This window comes from Jaculus jaculus, chromosome 6, assembly GCF_020740685.1.
Source record: "Jaculus jaculus isolate mJacJac1 chromosome 6, mJacJac1.mat.Y.cur, whole genome shotgun sequence".
NCBI classification, from domain to species: domain Eukaryota; kingdom Metazoa; phylum Chordata; class Mammalia; order Rodentia; family Dipodidae; genus Jaculus; species Jaculus jaculus.
Genome location: NC_059107.1, coordinates 73,775,033 through 73,787,348, shown reverse-complemented (window position 1 = coordinate 73,787,348; position 12,316 = coordinate 73,775,033). Strand labels below are relative to the sequence as shown.

Here is a 12,316-nt window from a genome sequence, read left to right as displayed (position 1 = left end):
TGAGGAGTGTCCTGATTTTCTAATTCCACCATTCCAGGGAAAGCTTCCATCCCAGGCTGACAGCATGCTCCATGGTAGCCCTTGCACAATCCCAGTATATTCAAAACATCTTTGGGTATCCATGCAAATCATGGTCCATCTTCTATTGACTTTCCAAGCCTATCAGGGTCATCATGTCCTGCATAATGCCACATCTTAGCAATGCCTCCTGGAACTATGTGCTTTTCACCCACTCCATGCATTTTTGATGATTCCAAAACCAATACCACATGTGTCGGACATAGCCATATTTTTAATCCAGGGACAGAATAAGTCCTAACCTTGAAAAGCAGATGCCTCCTCCAGTCAACTCTTTTCCAAAGGAGTTTGCATGTCTATTATAGTCTTTCCTCAAGCATCCTTTCAATTATTTCAATGTAAAATAGTTGGGACATCTTCCTTCAAAATGCTAATATATTTGTCAATAGCAGCTTCAATAATCAGTCTCCATGACAGTAATTTAAAACTTGTTTGAGATTTTTTTCAACTTAAAACCTTAAATCTCTCAGTCCCATATCTTTAGCAAAGCACATCAGTACATTACGAATTTAACTTTGATCAAGCTCACTGGGCCTGGGGAGCAGAGTGCACCCAGCCCTTATGACAGTTCCAATGAGGTCCTCTACAGTCTTTCCTTCCCCTTTGAAAGTTCATAAGCCAAGCTTCCAAATACAATTCTCTCTGCACTTAGCATTTTCAAACTCTCATCAGAATAGTCCATAATACTTGGCTTATGACTCCAGAAGGCATCTTCAATTGCAAGCACCAAGTTTCACATTCCCTCAGCACACAATTTCCAAAAGACCAAAATCCACATGATCAGATTCATCTCAGCAACCTCTATCCCACTTCTCAGCACCAATTTGGTGTCAAGCCAGCCTCATATTGCTGTGATGAACCTTAAGGCAAGACACAGTTTAAGTGAAGAAGAAAATGGATATATTTGAAGCTTACTAATCCAGGGGAAGTTCCATAATAGCAGAAGAAGCTGGTTTACTTTCACAAATCTAAGCAAAAACCAAAACAAAACAAAAGGCAAACAAGCATACTTCAGGAATCCTAGGCAAAGGTCAAGCAATTTGCATATCTTTAGATGGAATTCCCAATCTACCCCCACATCTTAGGGCTGGACCCTAGGATCTGCCCAGTGACACCTCCTCCAGCCAGGTGGTTGCAGATCTAAATTACAAACTTTAATAAACTCCTGTATCTATTGGTGGATATCCATTCAAACTACCACATCTTTCTGGTCCCATGAGACAAAAATTGATCCCTTAATCCCAAAGGTAAACAGTAATCCTTTCAGATTGCAATGTCCCCATGGTCGTATTACCAGTGAAAAAACAAATCTAACCATAACAAGTATATGACTGATGTGTTCATGCACATGTGCATGTGTGTGTGCATGTATGTGTGCATGTGCCATTTTACTTCTCACATGACTATGACAAAATACCCAGGCATAAACAATGAAGTATTTATATGAACCAAGTTCATGATTTTTTTTTTTTTTTTTGTGGCAGTCTCACTGTAGTCCAGGTTAACTGAAAGCTCACTTTGTAGCACCAGACTGGCCTAGAACTCAGGGAAGTCCGCCTTCCTCAGTGTCCCAACTGCTAGTATTCAGGCATGTCTTCATGTCATAATGTACTGTGTCCCTGCAAATCATTACAGCAAAGCATGGCAGTTGGAGCCAAAGCCAGCTAGTCGTTCTGTGCCCATTGCAGAAGCAGAAGAGATGAATGCTGATAGTTTCCTTTTGCATTTCCCCACCTACAGTCAGGGCAGTTCTTACTCCTCAGTTAAACCTTTCTGGAAATACCTTCACACACTCACCCAGAGGTGTGACTCCTAGGTTATTCCAAATCTAACCAGTTGACAATGTAGTTTCACCATCACAGTGCATTATTCTCAGAATCTATAAATGTCTAATTTTTATATTATGATCTGGTACCACATATTCTGGGTTTTCTGTATCTTATCATTAATAATTAACAATTTAGATGTATCTCCAAAAAGCTACATATGCAAGCTTACTGGGAGATGCAATGGACCTTTAAGAAACAAGATCTGGAGCAAGGGAGATAGCTGAGTGGATAAAATACTTGCCACCCTAGCATAAAGACTGAAGTTTGAATCCCAGCACCCATGTAAATGGTAAGTGGGTATAACAGCCTGTGTATAGTCACAGTGCTCTAGAAGAAGAAATAAGTGATCCTGTAAGCAAGCTGGTTAGCTAAACTAGCTGAATCAGTGAGCCCTGAGATCAAGTAAGATACTTTGCCTCATTAAATAGTGTGGAAAATAAAGAAGGAAAATACCCAACATCAATTCCTGGCTTCCACATGCACATTGCTCAACACACATCATTCCATATATACATATACACACATACAGATACACATGCAGATGAATGCTCTCAAATGAGACTTGATTTGAATGTAAAATGTCCCCCAATGGCCCTTGCATTTGAAAATGTGGTCTCCAGCAGGTGGTGCTGTTTGGGAAAGCTGTCAAACTTTAGGAGGCAAAGTATGTAGATTTCTCAGTGGTTAGAGGCACTTGCTTGCAAAACCTGCCAGTCTTAGTTCAATTGCCCAGTATCCCTGTCAATCAGCACACACAAAGTGACACATGTGTCTGAGTGTGTTTGCAGAGACAAGAGGCCATTCCATACCCATGTTTGTGTGTGTGTGGTGTTTTCTCTCATAAATAAAATATAACCCATTTTTAATTGCTGGCAGAAGTAAGTCACTTTGAAGTTTTATAGCCCTATCCCACTTCCTGTTCATTTTCTGCTTCCTGCCTGCCATTGTGAAAAGATCTGTCTCCTGTCCCTGTTTTCATGTCTTATCCTTTCTAATGGAATGTATCTTCTTGGAACTATAAGCCTCATTAAATTGTTCCTTCATTAAATTGCTTCTGGTTATATATAGGGTCACAGCAATGAGTAAAGTAACTAACACAAAGGCCTTCTCAGAGGTCTTAGTTAGTTAAGGATATTCATTCAAGAGGCTGTCTGTTTCTTCCTCTTGTTGTTCATATTTGAAATATGAGCTCACTCTCCTTCAGTGGGAATAGCCCTTTCCAGAGGTCCCAATCAATGGGGTCATCCAACATGGGACCTGAACCACCAGATCAGTGAGTCAAAGTAATCCTCTTTTCACTTTTCATAGCCTGTGTCAGATGTTTTGTTGTAATAGTGCAAATAAGATCAAGTTTCTTTCGAATTTATCTACTTTTTCTTGTATTATTTTCTTGCACATCAACCAAAGAATTATCAATAGTGGATACTTCTTTCATCATCTTATGGAGTTTAGTGGAAATATTTCAGTATTGAGTATGACGTTCTATAGGTGTCATACTGATATGTTCTATTAAAATAAATTTCCTTCTGTTACTTTGTTAAGATTATTTTTATATATGAATATATATTCAAATGCTTTTAATTCCTCAATTCAAATAATCACAGTTTTTTTCTTATCTTTTTAATTATTTATTTATTTGATCAAGAGAGAGAGAGAGAGAGAGAGAGAGAGAGGGAGAGAATGGGCACATCAGGACCTCTAGCCACTGTAAATTAACACCAGATGCATGCTCCACTTTGTACATACAGCTTATATGGGTACTGGGGAATCAAATGTGAGCTTTTAGGCTTCACAAGAAACTGCCTTAACCACTGAGCATTCTTTCTAGCCCACTATTTTAATATTTATTTATTTATAAGAGAGAGAGAGAATGGGCATTCCAGAGCCTCTAGCCACTGCAAACAAACTCCAGACACATGCACTACCATGTGCATCTGCTTTACCTGAGAACTGGGGAATCTAACCAGGGTCCTTAGGCTTCCTAGGCAAGGACCTTAACTACTAACCCATCTCTCCAGCCCTTCTTCTTACCTTTAACATGACACAGTACATTGGAAAATTTTCAAATGTTAAAGACATCTTTTATCTCTGAGAAAAAAAATAAGTATAACTTGCTTCTGATATTGTCAGAGATTTGCAAGACCAGTTTGAGGTTCAATGCTTCTTTGGGAAGGTTCCCAATGATCAGTATGGATTTGTCTAGCCTGCACTTGTTTAGAGCAACAGTACTCAGGCAAAATCAAAAAAGGGAAAGTGCAGTAGAAAAATGACTGTGGAAATAGTCAACACTTCACACATACATGATGCGCTTCACACTTAATGCCAGCAGCAATGAGTTGTGATGACACAAGCAAAATGTTGTCTACCAGGGAAGATCATCACTAATTCAGTCTTCTGAGTTTTCACTGGAGATGGGTTACACAGTCATCCTCTGCCTAGCACATGCTCAAATGCCAAACTCCCAGAATAGCAGATGTTCAGCATAATGTTATTATAATTATTATTGCACAAGCAGTTTAGTCATAAATGAGTTATTTGAATTGGGGAGAGATGAGAACCTTCATGGGATGTGACATCTCAGATGGCAGATGAGACCCTAACTGTAAGTAGATCTTACAAAAATGAACTTTTGTTCAATTTTCTCTTCACAGATATATTATCCTTTTAGGGTATTTCTGCATTTTCTTTGCCAATGTTTATATTCTTTTTACATCTTTGTTTATGGGTGAGATGTAACCACATAATTTACTTTCTTATTAAATATCAAAGCTATGCTATAAAATAAACTATAATCCAGAACAGAGAGACATGCATGTAACCCCAGCACAAAGAAGGCAAAAGCAGGAGGATGCTGACAGGTTTAAAAGCAGCCCTTCCACATAATTAGTTCCCCATCAACCAGGGATTGAGAGCAAGAGCCTGTCCAGAAAACTAATTACACGGAAAGAGAGGCTTCACGGGGGTTTCCTCTGTCCATCTAAACTACAGTGCAAACTCTAAGACTGTTAACATAATAACTACAATCTTGACAGCCACAAAAATTCCTAGCCGCAAAAACTGCCACCTGCCAGCCACTGAGCAACTACCCAGGATTCAAACTGCTTTTTACATAACAAAGTCATACTGAAGAACAAGATGGGGCAATCTCCAAGTCCAGTTAATTGACCTCACTGATCAGAGGCCCCTTCTGAGACACATCTCCATAGCTTCCTTGAGGCTGCTGCAGTGATCAGCTTCAGTGAACATACGAAGCACCGATTTGGAATCCAAGGTCTGTTCCCAGTCTATGGCAGGGCAACACACACTCTGTTTTTTTCTTTTTCACCTTTCTTATATTTATTTGTTTTACCTTGTTTGTTGCTCTTCTTTTCTCCTTCCTCTTTTTTTCTGTTCTCACAGTTTCTTTTTAAGTCTATTGTTTTAGATTTTGGACTTTTCTTACCTAACATTATCATTGATGATGATACTGATGTTATTTGTAAAAATAGATGTGGAAGCCCTGGCAGCCAAACTAATCTAACAGTATATTGGTATTAATACCTGAATAATTACATATCAATTGTTAATTTATCTAAAGGACAGGAACAGTTGCACAAAAGCCTATCATTCAACTGAGGAAAATTAAACACAGGAACAATTCTGCAAGATTCAAAACTGGTGGGCTCACTCCCTAAAAATCTTATAGAAACATGATTCTGAATGAACCTATAAAATATTATATAAGATAGAAAAAGTAAGCAACCAAATGTAGTGGAAGGGAAAATGGCACAAGTAGAAGGGGGAAAAACACGTATCTCGATAAATGTCCATGTCACAACAACAACAACAAAAAACTCAAAGAGTAAGGGGCAAAAACCTATTAAACCACCCTGGAATTCCCAACACCCCACAGTGGGAGCAAAAATAAGATAGAAAAAGGGGAAAATAAAAAAAAAGATAGATGAAATATAGGAGGAAGAATTTAGATGTCTACTTCTAAAACCAGTGAATGATCAGACAGACCCTTGAAATAGGCAGATGAAAATTTCTAAAATTGAATGAAACAGTGAATAAATTGCAGAAATGACTAATAAATATGGAGGAAAATTTTAGCAAGGAAATTGGAATTCTAAAAAAGGATCAAATAGAAATTATGGAAATGAAATCAATAATGAATCAGTTAAAGACTACATCAGTATGTAATAATAACAGACAAAATTATGCAGAAGAATGAATCTCAGGGATGGAGGACAAAGTCAAGACAATAAGGCACACTGACTCATATAAATTTTAAAAAAATATATCAGCAGTATTTCCAAGAACACTGGGATAAATTAAAGAAACCAAACCTCAACATTCTTGTTGTAGAAGGAGCTGAGATAAATACAAAAGGAATTGTTCAACAGCTTAATGAAATGAGAAAACTACATAAATCTAGAGGAAGAAGTTGATATCCAAACACAAGAGGAGCATAGAACCCCAAATACATTTGACCAGAGAAGGACCTCTGCATGGCACATCACAACAATGTCAAAAATCCAAAGCTGTGCTGGAGAGGTAACTTAGCAGTTAAGTGCTTGCCTGAGGAGTCTAAGGACCCTGGTTCGGAGGCTCGATTTCTCAGGACTCAAGTTAGCCAGATGCATGCATCTGGAGTTCATTTGCTGGTGGCCCTGGTGCACCCATACACACTCTCTCTCTCTCTGTCTCTCTCTCTGTCTCTCTCTCTCTCTCTTTCTCTCTGCATGTCACTCTCAAATAAATAAATAAAAATAAACAACACATTTAAAAAAAAAAAATATCCAAAGCAGGTAAATAACTTTCAACCAAGATTGCTATGCCCAGCAAAATTGTCTTTCAAAATTAATTAAGAAATAAGGATATTTCAAGACAAAAAAGATCAACCAATTCATAACAACCAAGCTAGCTCAACAGAAAGTTCTGAAGGGAACCCTTCACAAGGAAAGGAAAGAAAGCCAGCTTTACATGTGATAACACAGGATGGGTTACACTTGATGCAAGTAAAAGATGAGTAAGGGGCCGTGTCAGCTCGGCCGAGGTAACCTTGCGGGTCCTGGCGTGGGGCGGTGCTGGCCTGGCTGCGGGGGACCCTCGCCGCAGCCTCAGGTGAAGTCCCCGTGCAGGCTGAGGGGCGCCGCCGGCCCCGGCTCCCCCAGGTGACCTCTGCCTGGCTCGTCGTGTCCGGGCGGGGAGTTGTAAAACCAGGGCTGGCCGGAGCCTGCGTGGGCTGAAGAGAACAAGACGTAAAACATGAGTTCAGATGCCAGCTAAGCTGTCATCACCACTCCTCCTCCTCCCAGCATACCGCACAAAGAGAGATATTTTGACCGTATCAATGAAAATGACCCAGAATACATTCGAGAGAGGAACATGTCTCCTGATCTACGACAAGACTTCAATATGATGGAGCAGAGGAAACGAGTCACTCAGATTCTTCACAGTCCTGCCTTCTGGGAAGACCTGGAATGCCTTATTCAAGAGCAGATGAAGAAAGGCCACAGTCCAGCTGGATTACTTGCATTATAACAGATTGCAGATTATGTTATGGCCAATTCTTTCTCTGGATTTTCTTCACCTCCCCTGAGTCTTGGCATGGTCACACCTATCAATGACCTTCCTGGTGCAGATACGTCCTCATACGTGGAGGGAGACAAACTTACTGGCTGTAAACTTGCCAGCCTGTACAGACTTGCAGATTTGTTTGGATGGGCACACCTTGCAAATATATATATCTCAGTAAGAATAAGTAAGGAGCAAGACCACATTATAATAATTCCTAGAGGCCTTTCTTTTCTGAAGCCACAGCCTCTAATTTGGTAAAAGTCAATATAATAGGAGAAGTGGTTGACCAGGGAAGTACTAATTTGAAAATTGACCATACAGAATTCAGTCCCCATGATGCAATCTACTCAACACGTCCTGATGTGAAATGTGTGATACATATTCATACCCTCGCTACAGCAGCTGTGTCCTCTATGAAGTGTGGAATTCTTCCAATTTCTCAAGAGTCCCTTATTCTTGGAGAGGTTGCCTATTATGACTACCAGGGGTCACTTGATGAACAGGAAGAAAGAATTGAACTGCAGAAAGTTCTGGGGCCAAGTTGTAAGGTGCTGGTGCTCAGGAATCATGGCGTAGTAGCACTTGGAGAAACACTTGAGGAGGCTTTTCATCACATCTTTCTTTCTTTCTTTTTTTAAAATTTAATTTATTAGTTTTCTTTTCAGCAAATACAGGCAGTTTGGTATCATTGTTTAGGCTTATCCATGATCTACCTCCTCCCATTGATCTCTCCTTTTTGATGTAAATGGGTCGTGCATTGTGGAGTTAGCCCACAGTTATTGGTACGATAAATGTCTCTGCATATCATGACCCAACATATGACTCTGACATTCTTTCCGCCCCCTCTTCCGCAAAATTTCCCTGAGCCATGTTGGGTTCATTTTTGGTCTGCTTCAGTAATACGGTGTTGGGGGCCTCTGAGGTTATGGCTCTCTGATTTGGTAGGAGTTGATTTTTCTCTGTGTTGGTCTCCTTCCCCTTTGTGCTGGTATCCGGTTCACAGGAAAACATCACCCTTGCTTGTTTCGCCAATTGTTCTTAGTTTCAGTTAGGCCCCTTTTGAGGTATGTTGGGGCAGCTCTCTTAGGATCTGCATCTATCTGAAAAAGAGAAGCAGATTCTCCAACGGAGAGTAAGTTAGCACCCGGAAAATTGAGATAACAATTACTTTTTTGATAGAGAGTTTTATAGGTGTAGGCCCTCATGTACCCCATGATTGATGGTAGCTTGATATTGGAGAAAGGGCTTATGTTTGGGTATGATTTTTACTTGTTTCCCAGCTCCAGCTATGGGTCTCGTACCACTGAGGGGATCAGTTAGCCAAATCAAGAGCAGTTGGTTCCTCACCATGGCTGTGTGCCACTATTGTACTTGTGTGGGCATCACATCAGGTTATTTGTTGCTAATTAGGTTAGACAATGAGTTGTTTGGACAGATCTTGGTCATTTCCCCCAGTCGCCCATGTAGCACCTTCTGGCACTAGACACGCTGACTGTCTGGGGACTGACTCTCTCCTGGCTTCCAGCCATGCCATTCCATTTTACGTGTCAGCTGTGTATGGAGTCTTCAGCAATAGAGTTTTACCACTGGCCTTGGTGGGTCATCAAGTACTCTGACAGAGTCTGTCATCTTTAATGTGCAGATGGCCTGTGATATTCAGTTGTGGGCGATAGCTGGGGCAGGTGGAGTGGACAATCTACTTGTGCTGGATCTTCAGAAGTATAAAGTTTCCACCTATGGTGTGGCAGTATCTGGAAGAGGGGGTGTTAATATGGATTCCCATCAGAAATGGAAGATTGGTGAGATTGAGTTTGAAGGGCTGATGAGGACCATGGACAATCTGGGGTACAGAACAGGCTATGCATACAGGCATCCTCTCATTTGTGAGAAGCCTAGGCACAAGAGTGATGTGGAAATCCCAGCAACTGTGACTGCTTTTTCCTTTGAAGATGATACAGTGCCACTTTCTCCTCTCATGTACATGGCTCAGAGACAGCAGTGTGAAAACGAGATGGCTAAACTCTCCAAATACTTACATGAAAGTTAATGTGCCTGAGGAGTCTCGGAACGGGGAAACTAGTCCCAGGACCAAGATCACATGGATGAAAGCAGAAGACTCCTCTAAAGTTAGTAGTGGAACACCTATCAAAATTGAAGTTCCCAACCAGTTTGTTCCTTTAAACACAAACCCAAGTGAGGTGCTAGAAAAAAGAAATAAGATTCAGGAACAAAACCGATATGACTTGAAGATGGCAGGCCCACAGTCTCAGCTGCTTGCCGGAATTGTTGTGGAAAAGCCTCCTTCTACCACCAGCTCCTCCTAGCCCATTCAGTCATTTCACAGAAGGAGAACTTGAAGACTACAAGAAGACAATCAAAAGAAAGCAGCAAGGCCTGGAAGATGCTGAGCAAGAATTACTCTCAGATGACACTTCATCTGTTTCACAAATTCAGTCTCAAACTCAGTCACTGCACAATGTCCCTGAAAACTCAGAAGAAAACCATGAGCTGTTTTCCAAGAGCTTTATGTCCATGGAAGTGCCTGTCATGGTAGTGAATGGCAAAGATGATATGCATGATGTTGAAGATGAGCTTGCAAAGCGAGTGAGTAGATTAACTACAAGCACAACCATAGAAAACATAGAGATTACCATTAAATCTCCAGAAAAAAATTGAAAAAGTCCTGTCACCTGATGGCTCACCTTCAAAATCGCCATCCAAGAAAAAGAAGAAATTCCGCACTCCTTCTTTTCTGAAGAAAAACAAAAAAAAGGAGAAAGTTGAAGCCTGAGGAGTCTTTTTGTAACTTTATTATATTGTGACCTTGCACATTGACATACCACATTTAAGTTGATCATTAAATTCACAGTGGTAGATCAGATTGAGGGTATGTAGCAAACTGGACTTTAAAAACTGGAAAGCGGTTTTACTAAAAGAAAAACATATTATGAAGAAGAGTTTTCAAATTCATCTCACATTTTATATGTCCAAAACTGGCTGTGACTTTTTAAAACATTTGCTAGTTTTAATTAGTTCTGCCCTCATGAAGTAGCATTAGAGTCTGTAACTAACAGATACCTGTCTGTATACTTCAGACCCTCTCCATCATATCTGTTAGAAAGAATTGTCTGAAAATGTGAGACTTTAGTTCACCACCTGCCTCACTTGGCAGTCAGACTATGATTTTTGTCATGGTTACTGACTGTGTCTTTTGGGTCACCAGTGTTTCAGTGGGCATTAGTAAAATGCTTTAAAAGTTTCTAAGACAAGAATCTATATCATTAGTATACACTGGCACATAATTTTTTTAAAGTTTTGAGAAAAAAATTGCTTGGAAGTTTATTCATAGTATAAAATTCCTTCACCTGAAGTAACTTTGCCAAAAAGAAGTCATTAAAAAAAAAACTATAATTTTTGAAAACTTCCTTTTTTATTAATGTAGAAAGCCCCTTATTTTTCACAAAGAGGATTTTGTACACATAATTTAGTTTAACTCTGGCAGAAACAATTTTTGTATGTTGAAATGTTTGTATACCTTTCAGTATAAGAGTGTCATATGCATATTAGCCAATCATTTAACAGTAGAGCATATTTGTGGCTGCTTGGTACTGAGTCTGACTCAAGAATCCAGGGACTTGGCATCAAAAAGGCATATAAAGATATATCTAGATTCATATTTGAGCCTTATAATGTCTTTTTCTCTTAGTATCACTAATGACTGGCGAGTATCTCTGAGGTAACCAGTGAAAAGAAAATGAGGGAAAGGGAAAGGAAAAAGTAAGGGGCCAGAAGAAGTGATGTGAAAAGAATTCTGGCTTATTCACAACAGGGATAAAAAGTTTGATTTGTTGAAAACATGTCCCAGATCTCTAAAGCCCTGTTTCTCTGCCAAAAATCAATGTCTTGGTTGGTATTTGAGTTTTAAAAGGGCCAAATCCTTCTAACTTAAATATTTTTAGCGGGCAGCACCAGAAGACATCAGCAGATATAATCCCACCAGTGAGAAAACTACCACTTCTTGATTATTTTTTTCAAACTTAAAAAAAAAAAAATTCAGTTGACTTTCTTTCTCATTTAAATACAAATTTAAATCCAGGCTTTATCTAGTTTTCTCCCTTTTCCCAAGTGACGTCACAAATCAATGTAAAGTCAGTGATCCAAAATGGTAGTGGGTAAAAATAAACACAAGTGTTCTGAGGGGAGTTGGCATGCAAAAACTTCCATTGATTACAGTGTACTCTGGGCTGGTTCTGTCTGTATGTGTGAGTGTGTGTGTGTGTATGATGCTGCAAAGTGAAAGGGCACCTGGGAATGTCATTCTAGATCTCACTAACTACTGGAATCAGTGTTCTAGCATAGTGGAAACCTTCCATTGCTTAACTTTGGACTAGGATTTTATTTTTATGTTCTACATCTACAATATATGTGGAAACAGTAACCTGTGAACTATGCTTTTCCATACTTTAAAATATATATATATATATATATATATATATATATATATATATATATATATATATATATAAATATGCATAAATATTTTTTAAGCACAACAGTAAACTATTTCACATTTTGCTAATACCTTTATTTACTTGCTTTGGCATAATGAATGAGCCAATGAACCTGTGTCCTGTGGAAAATGTATAACAGTTATCTGATATTGCTCTTAGATGTTATGCTAATTAATGTTAAATCACAAATAAACAGTATTTTAAATATAAAAGATGAATAAAAAAGATATTAGAAAGATTCAACTATGCCTAACACAATGAATGGACCAACTCTCAGTAGAAAAGCAAATGGAAAACCAACAATCCACTCAACCACAACATAATACAACAAAATAA

General features: G+C 39.2%; 1 pseudogene; it reads left to right on the top strand.

Annotated features, from left to right (window-relative positions):
- Positions 1-7,157: 7,157 nt before the first annotated feature.
- Positions 7,158-10,354, top strand: LOC101605819 (annotated as a pseudogene).
- The last annotated feature ends 1,962 nt before the right edge of the window (positions 10,355-12,316 follow it).